The sequence below is a fragment of the Ursus americanus genome, chromosome 33 (genome assembly GCF_024610735.1).
Source record: "Ursus americanus isolate L20-20 chromosome 33, mUrsAme1.1.p, whole genome shotgun sequence".
NCBI lineage: Eukaryota > Metazoa > Chordata > Mammalia > Carnivora > Ursidae > Ursus > Ursus americanus.
This window is the reverse complement of record NC_142159.1, coordinates 32280557-32296991: the sequence shown is the minus strand read 5'-3', so window position 1 is coordinate 32296991 and position 16435 is coordinate 32280557. Positions and strand designations below refer to the sequence as shown.

At 46.1% G+C, this 16435-nt stretch overlaps 1 long non-coding RNA gene across 2 annotated transcripts in view; it reads right to left on the bottom strand.

The window, feature by feature from the left end:
* Nucleotides 1-7686: 7686 nt before the first annotated feature.
* The window catches only part of LOC123780120 (uncharacterized), a 57429-nt gene continuing 48680 nt past the window's right edge, over nucleotides 7687-16435 (bottom strand). For both annotated transcript variants that reach the window (XR_015722715.1, XR_015722714.1), the window contains 2 exons: nucleotides 8802-8854; nucleotides 7687-8394 (listed from right to left, as the gene is read on the bottom strand). This is a non-coding gene — a long non-coding RNA (uncharacterized LOC123780120). The remainder of the gene's footprint in view (nucleotides 8395-8801; nucleotides 8855-16435) is intronic.

Genomic DNA, 16435 nt, shown 5'->3' with positions numbered 1-16435 from the left:
CTGGGGATGCCTTAGGAAGTTGTTTTTCCTGGGGGACATGTCTGTCCAGTCCATTCAGGACGGTGACTACAAAATGCTTCATCCAAGCAGGAGAAAGTGTTACTGAGGGACAGGATCCTACCACAGCGTTTAGAACCACGTTTGGTGTCGCCAATGCTAAATGTCCTCTCGAATCAGCTAACGGTTGGCAGAGACAACCACTCAACGCTCTCCCCACCAGGGAAGTTCCATATGTAGAATCTCAAAAGTACATATAGGTTTTTACATAAAATCTGTATATAAAAATAATTTCATTTCCATATACAAGCAGTTGACATTAGGAAAATGATTTTTGTTTTAGTATTATGTTCAATTCGCCAACACAGAATATACTGTCTGAATTTCATCTGAATTTGATTAGAAAGAAAACAAGAAAGCAACATCTGTTCCTCGGACAAAGAACTTCTAGCTCACCAAGGCGAGAGGTGTGCCTCCGGCGCTGTCTCCTTTGATGGGATCCAGGGCTTCCTCCAAGGCATCTAGGACACAGAGTACCCGTCAGCACATTCCTCTTGTTGCCCAAGAATATTCATGGAATGTTGCTTGATATGGACACGAGGCTGGGGTGTATGGAGCCAGCTGGTTTCCAAGCATGGACTGAAGTGCCCCTGCTGGGCCACCCACTGCAGTAAGGCTCTAAAGTGCGCAGTGTGATGACATGGCTTTGGAGAAGGGTGACATCATGCAGTATCTCTCTGACATATCTCCTGGAGAAACACCTTTCTCTCTCTTTCTCCCCCTCTCTGTCTCTCTTTCTCGGTCATCGCTCTCTTTGTCTTTGTCTGTCTGTCTATGTCTCTCTGTCTTTCTGTCTTTGTTCCTCTCTCTCTCTCACACACACACACACACTCACAATCACACCACATAGAGCCACAAAAGACACCCCAAGCCCAAGCCTCACGCACACACACCCACACCACACACAGGGAATACAATGCCTTCCTAGGACTGTAGACACATGGACACACTTTCTCACCTGGGAAATCTCCTGTCCACCACACCCCCACAACCCAATCAGGGCGGCTCGCCAGACTGAGGATGGCAAGGATGCCCCACCTGCATTAACATCTAGTGTTGTGTCTCAGGAAGAGGCTGATTCCAGAATACGTACCGCATTCACCAGATGCTCCTGTCCCCTGCAGGTACAGAAAAGAGGACACCGTGAGGCTCAGGTCATGCTACACACTGTCTGTCTGCATGAGCTTTATTTCCCTCAATGACTTTAGGAACCCAGATGGAACACAGTGGTTGAGTCCAACGACCCCAAAGTAAGTGAACTGGATGGCTTAGGAAGTTGTTTTTCCTGGGGGACATGTCTGTCCAGTCCATTCAGGACGGTGACTACAAAATGCTTCATCCAAGCAGGAGAAAGTGTTGCTGAGGGACAGGATCCTACCACAGCGTTTAGAACCACGTTTGGTGTCGCCAATGGTAAATGTCCTCTCGAATCAGCTAACGGTTGGCAGAGACAACCACTCAACGCTCTCCCCACCAGGGAAGTTCCATATGTAGAATCTCAAAAGTATATATAGCTTTTTACATAAAATCTGTATATGAAAATAATTTCATTTCCATATACAAGCAGTTGACATTAGGAAAATGATTTTCGTTTTAGTATTATGTTCAATTCGCAAACACAGTGTATACTGTCTGAATTTCCTCTGAATTTGATTGGAAAGAAACCCAGAAAGCAACATTTGTTCCTTGGGGATAGACAGGCGAGCTCACCTTGTCAGGAGGCAGGCCCTCCTCCTCTGGGATCCTCTGATACAGCCAGGACCAGACAGCGCCATCATCAGTCACATCTAGAAGGACACAGAGTAACTGTCAGCATATTGGTGGTGCTGCTCAAGAATGATGCGGGGAGGGGAGCCTGGGTGGCTCAGTCGGTGAACCATCTGCCTTCAGCTCAAGTCAGGAACGCAGGGTCCTGGGATCGAGTCCCGGATGGGGCTTCTGCTCAGCAAGGGTCTGCTTTTCTCTCTCCCTCTGCCCCTCTCACCTGTTTGTGCTCTCACTCACTCTCTCTCAAATAAATAAAATCTTAAAAAAAAAAAAAAGAATGCCTCGAAGAGTATTGCTCACTATGAATGGGGTTAGAGCATATGGAGGCATTTGGTTCCCAGGCATGGGCTGAACGCCACCACTGGGCCTCCTGCGCTAATAGGGATAAAATATGTGCCGTGTGATGAGATTTTTTTTTTTTAAAGATTTTATTTATTTATGTGACAGAGAGACAGCAAGCGAGAGAGGGAACACAGCAGGGGGAGTGGGAGAGCTAGAAGCAGGCTCATAGCAGAGGAGCCCGATGTGGGACTCGATCCCGGTACGCCGGGATCACGCCCTGAGCCGAAGGCAGACGCTTTAACGACTGCGCTACCCAGGCGCCCCTGTGATGAGATTTCTTTATCTCATCTTGTCTTTTATTCTCTTTTCTTTTCTTTCTTTCTTTCTTTCTTTCTTTCTTTCTTTCTTTCTTTCTTTCTTTCTTTCTTTCTTTTCTTTTCTTTTCTTTTCTTTTTTTTTTGAGAATGTGGACAATGGGAATTGTGCAGTGGCAGTGGGATACACCCCCTGGAGACATATGCAATCTCTCTCTCACTCTTTCCATCTCTCCCTCTCCCTCTCTGCATCTCTCTGTCTGTGTCTGTCTCTCCCTGTCTCCCACACAAAATCACACACTCACAATCACACCACATAGAGCCACAAAAGAAACCCCAACCCCAAGCCTCATGAACATACACCCACACCACACACAGGGAATACAATGGCTTCCTAGGACTGTAGACACATGGACACATTTTTTCACCTGGGAAATCTCTGGTGCCCCACACCCCCACAACCCAATCAGGGCGGCTCGCCAGACTGAGGATTGCAAAGATGCCCCACCTGCATTAACATGTACAGTTTTATCTCAAGAAGAGTCTGATTCCAGAATACGTACCGCTCTCGCTGGTGATGGTTGAAGGTGTCACCTGCAGGTACAGAAAAGAGGACACCGTGAGGCTCAGGTCATGCTACACACTGTCTGTCTGCATGAGCTTTATTTCCCTCAATGACTTTAGGAACCCAGATGGAACACAGTGGTTGAGTCCAACGACCCCAAAGTAAGTGAACTGGATGCCTTAGGAAGTTGTTTTTCCTGGGGGACATGTCTGTCCAGTCCATTCAGGACGGTGACTACAAAATGCTTCATCCAAGCAGGAGAAAGTGTTACTGAGGGACAGGTTCCTACCACAGCGTTTAGAACCACGTTTGGTGTCGCCAATGCTAAATGTTCTCGCGAATTAGCTAACGGTTGGCAGAGACAACCACTCAACGCTCTCCCCACCAGGGAAGTTCCATATGTAGAATCTCAAAAGTACATATAGCTTTTTACATAAAATCTGTATATAAAAATAATTTCATTTCCATATACAAGCAGTTGACATTAGGAAAATGATTTTTGTTTTAGTATTATGTTCAATTCGCCAACACAGAATATACTGTCTGAATTTCATCTGAATTTGATTGGAAAGAAACCAAGAAAGCAACATCTGTTCCTCGGACAAAGAACTTCTAGCTTACCAAGGCGAGAGGTGTGCCTCCAGCGCTGTCTCCTTTGATGGGATCCAGGGCTTCCTCCAAGGCATCTAGGACACAGAGTACCCGTCAGCACATTCCTCTTGTTGCCCAAGAATATTCATGGAATGTTGCTTGATATGGACACGAGGCTGGGATGTATGGAGCCAGCTGGTTTCCAAGCATGGACTGAAGTGCCCCTGCTGGGCCACCCACTGCAGTAAGGCTCTAAAGTGCGCAGTGTGATGACATGGCTTTGGAGAAGGGTGACATCATGCAGTATCTGTCTGACATATCTCCTGGAGAAACACCATTCTCTCTCTTTCTCCCCGTCTCTGTCTCTCTTTCTCGGTCATCTCTCTCTTTGTCTTTGTCCCTCTGTCTATGTTTCTCTGTCTTTTTGTCTTTGTTCCTCTCTCTCTCTCTCACACACACACACACTCACAATCACACCACATAGAGCCACAAAAGACACCCCAAGCCCAAGCCTCACGCACACACACCCACACCACGCACAGGGAATACAATGCCTTCCTAGGACTGTAGACATATGGACACACTTTTTCACCTGGGAAATCTCTGTCCAGCACACCCCCACAACCCAATCAGGGCGGCTCGCCAGACTGAGGATGGCAAGGATGCCCCACCTGCATTAACATCTAGTGTTGTGTCTCAGGAAGAGGCTGATTCCAGAATACGTACCGCATTCACCAGATGCTCCTGTCCCCTGCAGGTACAGAAAAGAGGACACCGTGAGGCTCAGGTCATGCTACACACTGTCTGTCTGCATGAGCTTTATTTCCCTCAACGATTTTAGGAACCCAGATAGAACACAATGGTTGAGTCCAACGACTCCAAAGAAGTGAACTGCGGATGCCTTAGGAAGTTGTTTTTCCTGGGGGACATGTCTGTCCAGTCCATTCAGGACGGTGACTACAAAATGCTTCACCCAAGCAGGAGAAAGTGTTACTGAGGGACAGGATCCTACCACAGCGTTTAGAACCACGTTTGGTGTCGCCAATGCTAAATGTCCTCTCGAATCAGCTAACGGTTGGCAGAGACAACCACTCAACGCTCTCCCCACCAGGGAAGTTCCATATGTAGAATCTCAAAAGTATATATAGCTTTTTACATAAAATCTGTATATGAAAATAATTTCATTTCCATATACAAGCAGTTGACATTAGGAAAATGATTTTTGTTTTAGTATTATGTTCAATTCGCCAACACAGAATATACTGTCTGAATTTCATCTGAATTTGATTGGAAAGAAACCAAGAAAGCAACATCTGTTCCTCGGACAAAGAACTTCTAGCTCACCAAGGCGAGAGGTGTGCCTCCGGCGCTGTCTCCTTTGATGGGATCCAGGGCTTCCTCCAAGGCATCTAGGACACAGAGTACCCGTCAGCACATTCCTCTTGTTGCCCAAGAATATTCATGGAATGTTGCTTGATATGGACACAAGGCTGGGGTGTATGGAGCCAGCTGGTTTCCAAGCATGGACTGAAGTGCCCCTGCTGGGCCACCCACTGCAGTAAGGCTCTAAAGTGCGCAGTGTGATGACATGGCTTTGGAGAAGGGTGACATCATGCAGTATCTGTCTGACATATCTCCTGGAGAAACACCTTTCTCTCTCTTTCTCCCCCTCTCTGTCACTCTTTCTCGGTCATCTCTCTCTTTGTCTTTGTCTCTCTGTCTATGTCTCTCTGTCTTTCTATCTTTGTCCCTCTCTCTCTCTCTCACACACACTCACACACTCACAATCACACCACATAGAGCCACAAAAGACACCCCAACACCATGCCTCACGCACACACACCCACACCACACGCAGGGAATACAATGCCTTCCTAGGACTGTAGACACATGGACACACTTTTTCACCTGGGAAATCTCCTGTCCACCACACCCCCACAACCCAATCAGGGCGGCTCGCCAGACTGAGGATTGCAAGGATGCCCCACCTGCATTAACATCTAGAGTTTTGTTTCAGGAAGAGGCTGATTCCAAAATACGTACCGCATTCACCAGATGCTCCTGTCCCCTGCAGGTACAGAAAAGAGGACATTGTGAGGCTCAGGTCATGCTACACACTGTCTGTGTGAGCTTTATTTCCCTCAATGACTTTAGGAACCCAGATGGAACACAGTGGTTGAGTCCAACGACCCCAAAGAAGTGAACTGCGGATGCCTTAGGAAGTTGTTTTTCCTGGGGGACATGTCTGTCCAGTCCATTCAGGACGGTGACTACAAAATGCTTCATCCAAGCAGGAGAAAGTGTTACTGAGGGACAGGATCCTACCACAGCGTTTAGAACCACGTTTGGTGTCGCCAATGCTAAATGTCCTCGCGAATCAGCTAACGGTTGGCAGAGACAACCACTCAATGCTCTCCCAACCAGGGAAATTCCATATGTAGAATCTCAAAAGTATATATAGCTTTTTACATAAAATATGTATATAAAAATAATTTCATTTCCATATACAAGCAGTTGACATTAGGAAAATGATTTTTGTTTTAGTATTATGTTCAATTCGCAAACACTGTGTATACTGTCTGAATTTCCTCTGAATTTGATTGGAAAGAAACCCAGAAAGCAACATTTGTTCCTCGGGGATAGACAGGCGAGCTCACCTTGTCAGGAGGCAGGCCCTCCTCCTCTGGGATCCTCTGATACAGCCAGGAACAGACAGCGCCATCATCAGTCACATCTAGAAGGACACAGAATACCTGTCAGCGTATTGGTGGTGCTGCTCAAGAATGATGCGGGGAGGGGAGCCTGGGTGGCTCAGTCGGTGAACCATCTGCCTTCAGCTCAAGTCAGGACCGCAGGGTCCTGGGATCGAGTCCCGGATGGGGCTTCTGCTCAGCAAGGGTCTGCTTTTCTCTCTCCCTCTGCCCCTCTCACCTGTTTGTGCTCTCACTCACTCACTCTCTCTCAAATAAATAAAATCTTAAAAAAAAAAAAAAAAAGAATGCCTCAAAGAGTATTGCTCACTATGAATGGGGTTAGAGCATATGGAGGCATTTGGTTCCCAGGCATGGGCTGAATGCCACCACTGGGCCTCCTGCGCTAATAGGGATAAAATATGTGCCCTGTGATGAGATTTCTTTATCTCATCTTGTCTTTTATTCTCTTTTCTTTTCTTTCTTTCTTTTCTTTTCTTTTTTTTTTTTTTGAGAATGTGGACAATGGGAATTGTGCAGTGGCAGTGGGATACACCTCCTGGAGACATATGCAATCTCTCTCTCACTCTTTCCATCTCTCCCTCTCCCTCTCTGCATCTCTCTGTCTGTGTCTGTCTCTCCCTGTCTCCCACACAAAATCACACACTCACAATCACACCACATAGAGCCACAAAAGAAACCCCAACCCCAAGCCTCATGAACACACACCCACACCACACACAGGGAATACAATGGCTTCCTAGGACTGTAGACACATGGACACATTTTTTCACCTGGGAAATCTCTGGTGCCCCACAACCCCACAACCCAATCAGGGCGGCTCGCCAGACTGAGGATTGCAAAGATGCCCCACCTGCATTAACATCTACAGTTTTATCTCAGGAAGAGGCTGATTCCAGAATACGTACCGCTCTCGCTGGTGATGGTTGAAGGTGTCACCTGCAGGTACAGAAAAGAGGACACCGTGAGGCTCAGGTCATGCTACACACTGTCTGTCTGCATGAGCTTTATTTCCCTCAATGACTTTAGGAACCCAGATGGAACACAGTGGTTGAGTCCAACGACCCCAAAGTAAGTGAACTGGATGCCTTAGGAAGTTGTTTTTCCTGGGGGACATGTCTGTCCAGTCCATTCAGGACGGTGACTACAAAATGCTTCATCCAAGCAGGAGAAAGTGTTACTGAGGGACAGGATCCTACCACAGTGTTTAGAACCATGTTTGGTGTCGCCAATGGTAAATGTCCTCTCAAATCAGCTAACGGTTGGCAGAGACAACCACTCAATGCTCTCCCAAAAAGGAAAATTGTATGAGATCTATATGTATAATCTCAAATATACATTGTCTGAATTTCATCTGAATTTGATTGGAAAGAAACCAAGAAAGCAACATCTGTTCCTCGGACAAAGAACTTCTAGCTCACCAAGGCGAGAGGTGTGCCTCCGGCGCTGTCTCCTTTGATGGGATCCAGGGCTTCCTCCAAGGCATCTAGGACACAGAGTACCCGTCAGCACATTCCTCTTGTTGCCCAAGAATATTCATGGAATGTTGCTTGATATGGACACAAGGCTGGGGTGTATGGAGCCAGCTGGTTTCCAAGCATGGACTGAAGTGCCCCTGCTGGGCCACCCACTGCAGTAAGGCTCTAAAGTGCGCAGTGTGATGACATGGCTTTGGAGAAGGGTGACATCATGCAGTATCTGTCTGACATATCTCCTGGAGAAATACCTTTCTCTCTCTCTCTCTGTTTCTGTCTTCTCTCTCTCTGTCTCTGTCTTTGTCTCTCTTTCTCTTGCTCTCTCACACACACACACTCACAATCACACTACACAAGACCTAACCTCCAAGCCTCATGCACACACACCCACACCACCCAGGGAGAATGCCTTGGTTTCCTAGGACTGGAGACACATGCACATAGTTTCTCACCTGGAGTCTGCTTTTCCCCACACTCCCAAGCCTCAGTCCTACCAGGAACCTGGAATCAGACGGCTCTCCAGACTGAGGACAGTGAGGACATCCCCCCAACCTGCCTTACCATCTAGAGTTTTTCCTCAGCAAGGGACTGATTCCAGAATACGTACCACCTCCACATGGTTCTGGGGCCACCTGAATTTACAGAAAAGAACACACCCTGAGAGTCAGGTCATATGCAAACTGTGTCATCAACGGTTCTCTTGGTGACTATTGAAAACCAAATGAGAAACAGCATAAAGACAAAGGCCCGGAAAGGAAGCACAGTGTGCACCCGTGGAAAAGGCATGAGCTTTTCCTGGGGGATGGATCTTTCAAATTCCCTGAAGCACAATTACAAAACTCTTAATTCAGGGAGGAAAAACCGTTTCTGAGTAAAAGGTCCCCTACCACAGTTTACAACCTCCCCTCCCAACACCCCAAGAAAATGGTACCTCACGTCTAAAAACTACACTGTCATGTTGTCATAGCTGAACTCACTTCAAAAAGACGAAACTCAAGTAAGAAACATTTCTTTCTCAGGCAAAGACAGCCAAGCTTACCCTCGATGTGTTGGGCCATGGTGGTTTCTTGCCAAGGTCCTCCTTGGTTGACTCTGAAAGGACACAGAGTAAGTGTCAGTCCATTGTTGGTCCTACTCGGGAATTACTCTATGATCACTGTTGATATGGACACGGGACAAGACTCTATGGGAGTGACTGGCTAAGAAGCATGGGCTGAGCTGCTGCTGGGCCATTCTCCTTGGTGGGTGAGGAAAAGCAAACAAGAGGATGAGAAAACGAAGGAGAAACAGACCTTTGACTTTCTAGCTTAAGGCAACCTGGTCGATGTGAGTCAGTCTACAAAGAGGTCACCTGGTTGCACACTGTGGTGTCGTGAGGGAGCCCCACCCCTCCCTCTGCCCGTAGCAAAGTCTCTCTAATTGTTCTGCCAGGACGAAGCTCCTCCAACTGGCCATCTGAACAGGAGACAGACTACAGGACACAGAGTACCTTCCCGCCACGGTGCTCTATCTCATGAATGACTCAGAGAGCTCTGCTTGACTTGAACGACAGAACAGTGGAGATGGATGTGGTTGGTTAAACAGCATGCAGTTGCCAATGGCAAGATTTGATTCCTTCTGGTGGTTGAGTAATTTACAGTGTATCTATATTACAAACTGAGGGCTGCTGAAGGGGGGGTTGGTGAGGGATGTGGTTGGTTTAACAGCATGCACTTGCCAATGACAAGATTTGAGTCCTTCAACAGTTGAGTAATATTCCCATATATCTAGAGAACACACTGAGGCTGCTGAAGTGGGGGGATGGGGTAATTGGGTGATGGGCCTTAAGGAGGGCACTTGATGGAATGACAACTGGCTGTTACTGCAACAGATGAACCACTAAGTTCTACCCCTGAAACTACTAATACAGTATATGTTACCTAATTTGAATTTACATTAAAAAAGAAAAGCCTGCAGTTGGCTATTGGTGAGCCCCCTTCTTCATGGAAGGAGATGCAGAGAAGAGAAGCAGCAAAGAAGGGAGAAACAGAGTCCTGGCTTTGCCATTGAAGGCAAAGGTACTCCTGAAACGAACGGAATATGGTGTGTCAGCTCAACTACTTCCATTAAAAAATAATAATGATGAAAAATAAAGACACCCTAAAGACAGAAGATAGTCCAAAAATTTAAAAATATGAAATAAATAAAAATAACATCATTAATCTTATGGTATTTCCCCATCCAGTGTGTGTCTCATGTATGTGTTCACTGAGTCGGGTGGCTCTCCGTGCTAGCAGTAGTCATCCACTAATGGGATGGTCCTTTACAGTGGGAGGCCTGGGTTCCTCCCGACGTCCTCTACCTCAGCTCTGTAAGAGAGGTGCAGGAAAAAGAGCGGACCCTGGGTTAGTAACCATATGTTACTTGGAGTTCTTATTTGTCCTTGTTGCTTGGGTGTGTCATTGCCAGCACTGGAGGCTTTCTGGGGCTCAGGGGGATCATGCAATCAAAGAGCACTAAACTATCTCTTGATTCCCGTTTGGGGCCAGCCGCTGAGAAGTGACCCAACACTGAGAGAGATTTACCACGTTTTTCAATGTTGTGCCTCCCAGTCTCAAAATCTGTGAGCTGGACAGACAGTTTGGACCTTCTGTGTGCTTTTCACACTAAGGGCTATGCCCAGGTCTGCCCTCCATGTGACCACTGAGGCCACCTCATAATGGTAGACAGTACTTGGGATCTCTGTAGACTCATGCAGCTCAATTATATACACAGGCCTTGGAAAGATCCTGCGTGGTTTCTGTTGAACCCATGGCTCAGAGCTATGCTTGTCAGTGTGGGAAGTGCAGTTCAGTATCTCAGAGTAGCAGCATGGGCCCAGCCATCTGGGTGCACATTTTGGCATTTCCACTTAAGAGCTTGTGTGCTTGGGCGCATTCAGCTCTGTGCCTCAGTTTCTCCATCTGAAGACTGCCCTTAGCAAGCAAAGTACTGCATTGGTGGTGAGGGTTGAATGGTTAGTGTAAGTAAAGCATGCCATGGAAATGCTCAGGAAGGTTCCTTGGAGGTGAAATGTCTCATCTGAGATGCCATAACTCCACAGAACTCAGAGCTGCAGTCAAACTCTGCTGTCCAAGCTCCCAGGCCAGTGCTTTCCCCATGATGCACACCTGCTTTGTCTAAAAAGGACTCCTTTATGTTAAGCCAGACCCGGTGTTTAAGGAGTCACATAAAGGTCTCGGAAATGCTTTTTCTGACTGCCTGAGGACACACTAAGTGGCCATTTCCCAAAATAATGTGCATGATGCTTCCAGAATGAATTAGTTGCCTGACCTGACAGCTATCTGGTCCAACACGACGAACACCAGTTGACTGGTGGGAGAGAGCTTATGTACCTAACATACTCGTGTTCTACAACGTGTGAAACTCTATCATCTTGTGAGATTTCCTCCTCCTACATGTGAGCACCTCAAGCTAAGACCTGTTGCCCAGCCATGCGAGAGACCAGAGCTTCGCCTTTGCACAGCACGCTGGATGCAGACTCAGGGGACCTGACCTGTGCATTACCTCACAACCACATGAATAGAGGCTCGTGCTTTTCTAAAGCTGGAGCTCTATGTGCACAAGGATGCAATTGTCTACGTACAGAAATTCATATGTCTCTTCATCTCAAAACGTTACCTTTTCTTTTTTCTATGTTACTAACTCCCTATGTACATGCGTATCTATCCATCTCTGTCAATGGGTTTCTTGGTCTGTCATTGTGTGTGAAAGGCTGGATACTCAATGGATATATGTAAAAACACATATATTCTCTATTTTCACTAGTCCATACCTCTGGGAGGGTAACACGTTGAGTGAAAGCATATGGCTGATATTTCTGTAAACCTCTAACTTAGGATAACAGCCAATGTAAAAGGTGGAACGTCAAAGAAAACGTGTGTTTTGCTACGTAAGCTGACATCTAGACACAGGCTTCTCGGCTGTTTTTGGAGACCTGGTTATATGAATGGAAGCAGCGTGTGCCCAAATATCTTGAAGTCAAGACACACTTCAGGAGAAGGGAGTTGAAGGCACATGAAGACAAAAGTAGAGGGCTCCACATGCAAGGATCATGGCAATCACTGTCCACCCTACGAACAAGAAAAAGCCTGAAGACACTGAAAAATCAACCACTCTCGGATCCATGGAGAGGGAAGGACACAGGACAAACCATGGCCCTGAGGAGACAGGAAAGGGAACACAGGGAATCCAGGTTTCCTGGAGCACAGACTCTCTAGCAGAATATACTGTTTCTCCAGCTCACCTGGAACATTCAGCAAGAGACCACATGCTGGGCCATAAAACACACCCCAACACATCTCAAAGAGTAGAAGCAATACAACAGCTGCTCTCAGACCTCTATGAAATTAAACTAGAGCTCAACCACAGCAAGAAATCTTGGGAAATCCCCAAATAGCTGGAAATTTTTAAAAAATGGTCAAAGAGGAAGTTTCACGAGAAGCTTGAAAAGATTTTGAACTAAACGAAATGAAAATATACGTTGACAAAAATGTATGCAAAGGCAGTGCTTGGGAGAATTTATACTACTGAATGTCATCGTGTTGGAAAGTAAGAAAGATTCAAAGTGAATAGGCTTCCTCCTTAGAAAACAAGGCAAAAAAGAGTCATGTCATATAAAGCAAGTAAGAGAAAAAAAATCCTATAATTGCAGATACCAATGAAATGGAACACAAAAAACTCTCAGACAAAATCAACCAAACCAAGACAAAAGCTGGTTCTTTGTAAATATCAGTAAAATGGATAAAGCTCTAGCCTGACTAACCATGAAGAAAGAGGGAAGACACACATTAACAACAGATGAAAGAGGAGACGTCACGTTGAAAGGATTCTAAAGGAATACATGGAAAAATTCTAGGATTCCTGAAAGGAAAGAGGCCAATTCCTTCAAAGTCACAAAACTACCAAAACCCACTGAAAGGAAATAGATGATCTGAACAGGCAGGTATCAAAAACATTTAACCGATAGTTAATACATTTCCCAGAAAGGAAGAGCCGGCCCCAGATGGTTTGACTGGTGAATCCTATCAAATCTTACAAAGCAAAACACAGTCTTGCTGTGTCATCTAGCCATCTCACTCCTAGGTATTTACCCGGTTGAGTTGAAAAATGTGTCCGCATGAAAACCGGCCCAGGAGTGCTTCTATCGGCTTGATTTATGAACACCAAATCTAGAGGCGACTAAGCTGTCCTACACTAGGTGAACGGAGAAACAACCAGCAATACACCCTTACGATGCAATACGATTTGGTAATAAACAGAGCTGAGCTACTGGAGCACATAGCTGGCTCACTCAGTTAAGCATCCAACTCTTGATTTGGGCTCAGGTCATGATCTCAGGGACATGATATCCAGCCCCACGTCAGACGGGTTCCCTGCTGAGCATGGAGGCTGCTGAAGATTCTCTCTCCCTCTTCCTCCGCCCCTCCCCACACACTTTCACTCTCTCTCTCAAACAATAATAAAAAGAAGATTAAAAAAATAATTGAGCAATCAAGTCACAAAAAGACATCGACGAATGTGAACTGTATAGATAAAAGTGAAAGAAGTCAGTCTGGAAAAGCAACATGCTTTACGGTTCCAACTAGATGACATTCTGGAGAAAAGAAAGCTATAGAGATGACAAAAGGTCAACGGTTGTTAAGATTTCTAGAGAAAGGGCAAAGGCATGAATAGGTTAAACACAGGATTTTCAAGGCAGTGAAGTTACTCTGTACATGGTGAATACACGACTTTACACATTTGTCAAAACCCATACTCCTGCACAACACAGAGCAGACCTTCCTAGCGATGCTGGCCTTCAATGAGTATTAATATCGCTACGCTGGTTTGTGATTTGTGACATGTGTTCCACACTGATGAAGCTTTTAAGGATTGTGGAAATTGTGCGCCAAGGGATAAGGATGATAGGGAAACTTTTTATATTATCTGCTCAATTATTATCTTAATCTAAACCTATTTGAAGTAATAACGTCTATTCATTAAAAATAATAAAAGATCTATTTTTCCTAATATTTAATAACAGACTAATGTCCATTCCTTAGCTTCACTATACCTACCATGAAATGTGAACAGACTTGAGTTGCAAATGCCATTTGACTACTGTGGTTATAAACCGATGAGTGACCAGCTAAATTAAAATTGTCACACGTGAAACAAAGATAATATGGCTTGGCATTTTTGTCTTAAGTATGGGACACTGAAAACTAGTGTAATGATTCTTCTTCTTCTTTTTTCTTTTAGAGACAAAGAGAGAGTGTGAGCAGAGGAGGGGCATGGGGAAAGGGAGAGAGAATCTGAAGCAGGCTCCATACCCAGCATGGAGCCCAACACGGGGCTCAATCTCATGACCCTGACATCATGACCTGGGCCAAAATCAAGAGTTGGACACCACCCAGGTGCCCCTAGAATAATTATTCTTGAATCAACTTAATGAATGAATTTCCACGGTACCTTCGACAGAGTCAGAAGTGGGGTGAACCTTCGGCTTTATTCTCCTGGCCAGCTTCTGGAGACCTAGAGAAAATATGGATGTTTTCTTCACTTTTGTTTTTTGTTTTCTCAGAGACCATGGGAAATGCATGACAACAGAAAGAGCTGTTGACATCTTGCTATCAGAAGACCATAGGAAAAGGAGTGATAAGTTCATCAGAGTACAAACTTTTGATCCCATGGTTCATCATTTGCCTAGCAAAGCCACCTGAGTCAGAGAGGGCTTTAGGAAGGTCTTAGGGTTCATATAGCCTTCAAATACCCCACAGAGAATGTAAACTGATGCAGTCACTATGAAAACACAATATGGGACTTCATCAAAAAAATTCACAAAAGAACTACCATTACACCCAGCAATCCCACTCTTGGATAAGAAATCCATTTGAATTCAAGTCTAGATTTCAGAGAAATATCTGCCCATGTTCGGCAGCACTATTTACCAAAGCCAAGCTATAGAGACAACTTAATGTTGAGTGGGGGAGCCGGGACAGGAATGGAGTTGGTTCCTTGGGGAGAGAGGTCCCAGAACACCTGACACCTGCCCAGACACCAGAGATCAAGCCCTGCAGCCCTGAACCAGGGCTCCCTCATCTCTTTCTCATATCCTCCAGCCCCGAGTTGTCTGTGGGAGACAGTGGATGCCCTGGGGGAGGTGCCTGAGCCAACAGCAAAGTCCAAATCCTAGCTCACCTTCACACATCTAGGTTTCAACCCCTGACCCAGAACACAGTGCAGATGCCCCTTGACAAGCCCCTCTGAAGGGCCAGGGGAAGCCCAACTGTGGCCATCCTCCCACAGCATTCACCCTACTAGCTGTCTGACGTGGAGCCTTCCCCGGGACCAGTTGAGCACCCTCAGGGACCAGTGGGCTGCGGGGCTCCCAAGCTGATTCAGAACCCAGGACTTTCCAAACTAATTGTCACATGACAGCTCTACCAAGAATTAGCTTCCCTTCAACTGACCAACCCTGGCTGAGCAGTTCCTGTGAATTAACTGGAAAAATGGCCATCTGGGCTAGTGCTTTGCCGGTTTAATAAATTAAGCCTATGACCTCTAGTATCTCACTGGTATTGATCTAAGTAAGTCTCCAAACTGCCTGGGCTAAGGCCTGGCTAAGAGTGAACCGGGACTGCACTGGCTCTGAATGGGCACCTTCCCTGTTCCTTCCTTCCTCCCCCAGATCCAGTCTTTATAGACTCCTCATCCTTCTCTAAACCCTGCAGTGGCAGGGGACCAAGCCCCACCTCCTTTGAGAGGGACCCCTCAGGGACGCCTGTGTGGCTCAGTGGGTCACGCGTCTGACCTGGCTCAGGTCATGATCTCAGGGTCCTGGGATCGAGCCGGGCCTCTGTTTCTGCACTCAGCTTGGTGCCTGCTTGTCCCTCTTCTCCTCCCCCACCCCACATCCCCCTTACTCACCGCTTCTGCTCTCTCATTCTCTCTCAAATAAAATCTTTTTTAAAAAATCAGGGAATATGCAAAGGACACATAGAGAGGGACCCTTCCATACCCACACCCTGGAGAAGGTCCCCCATCACGACTCTCCATAAGGATCACCCAGACCTGCTTTTGCATTTGAATCTATCATCTGCTGTATACTATTTTGCACGTGATAATAAGCAACCTTTTATTGAGAGACTTAGATTCAGATCTAAGCACGACTTTCTGTTGCATTTCATCTCACATCCTTTGTGAGGAAGCTCATCAATTGTTGACGATTTGTCAATAATGAAGTTCTATCATTGAAAACCAAGCACCATTATTCATTTGATGCTGTTTGACTTCTAGTCTTGCTTTGCAAGGCTATGTGTATATAGTCATGAAGCATGGCCTCTCTCCATGCTTGCACTTACTAGCCAACAATGGGAGAGCTCCGGAAGGAGCAAAGGCCCCCACTGGAGCATGGACACTCCCTGGCCTAGCTGGACAAGCGCGTCCAAACAAGGATGATGGACAGCAGGCTGTTACGAGTGTTTGAGTTCTTGTTGGTCACTGTCCCTAAAGTGTGTAGTTCATGGCATTCAAGCATTTTTTTAGGGCTATGGGGAGAATGTTATCAAATCTACAACACTATGTCCCTGATTCCTTTCTCTCTGTTTTTAAAATAGGCTCCATGCCCAACATGGGGACTGAACTCACGAC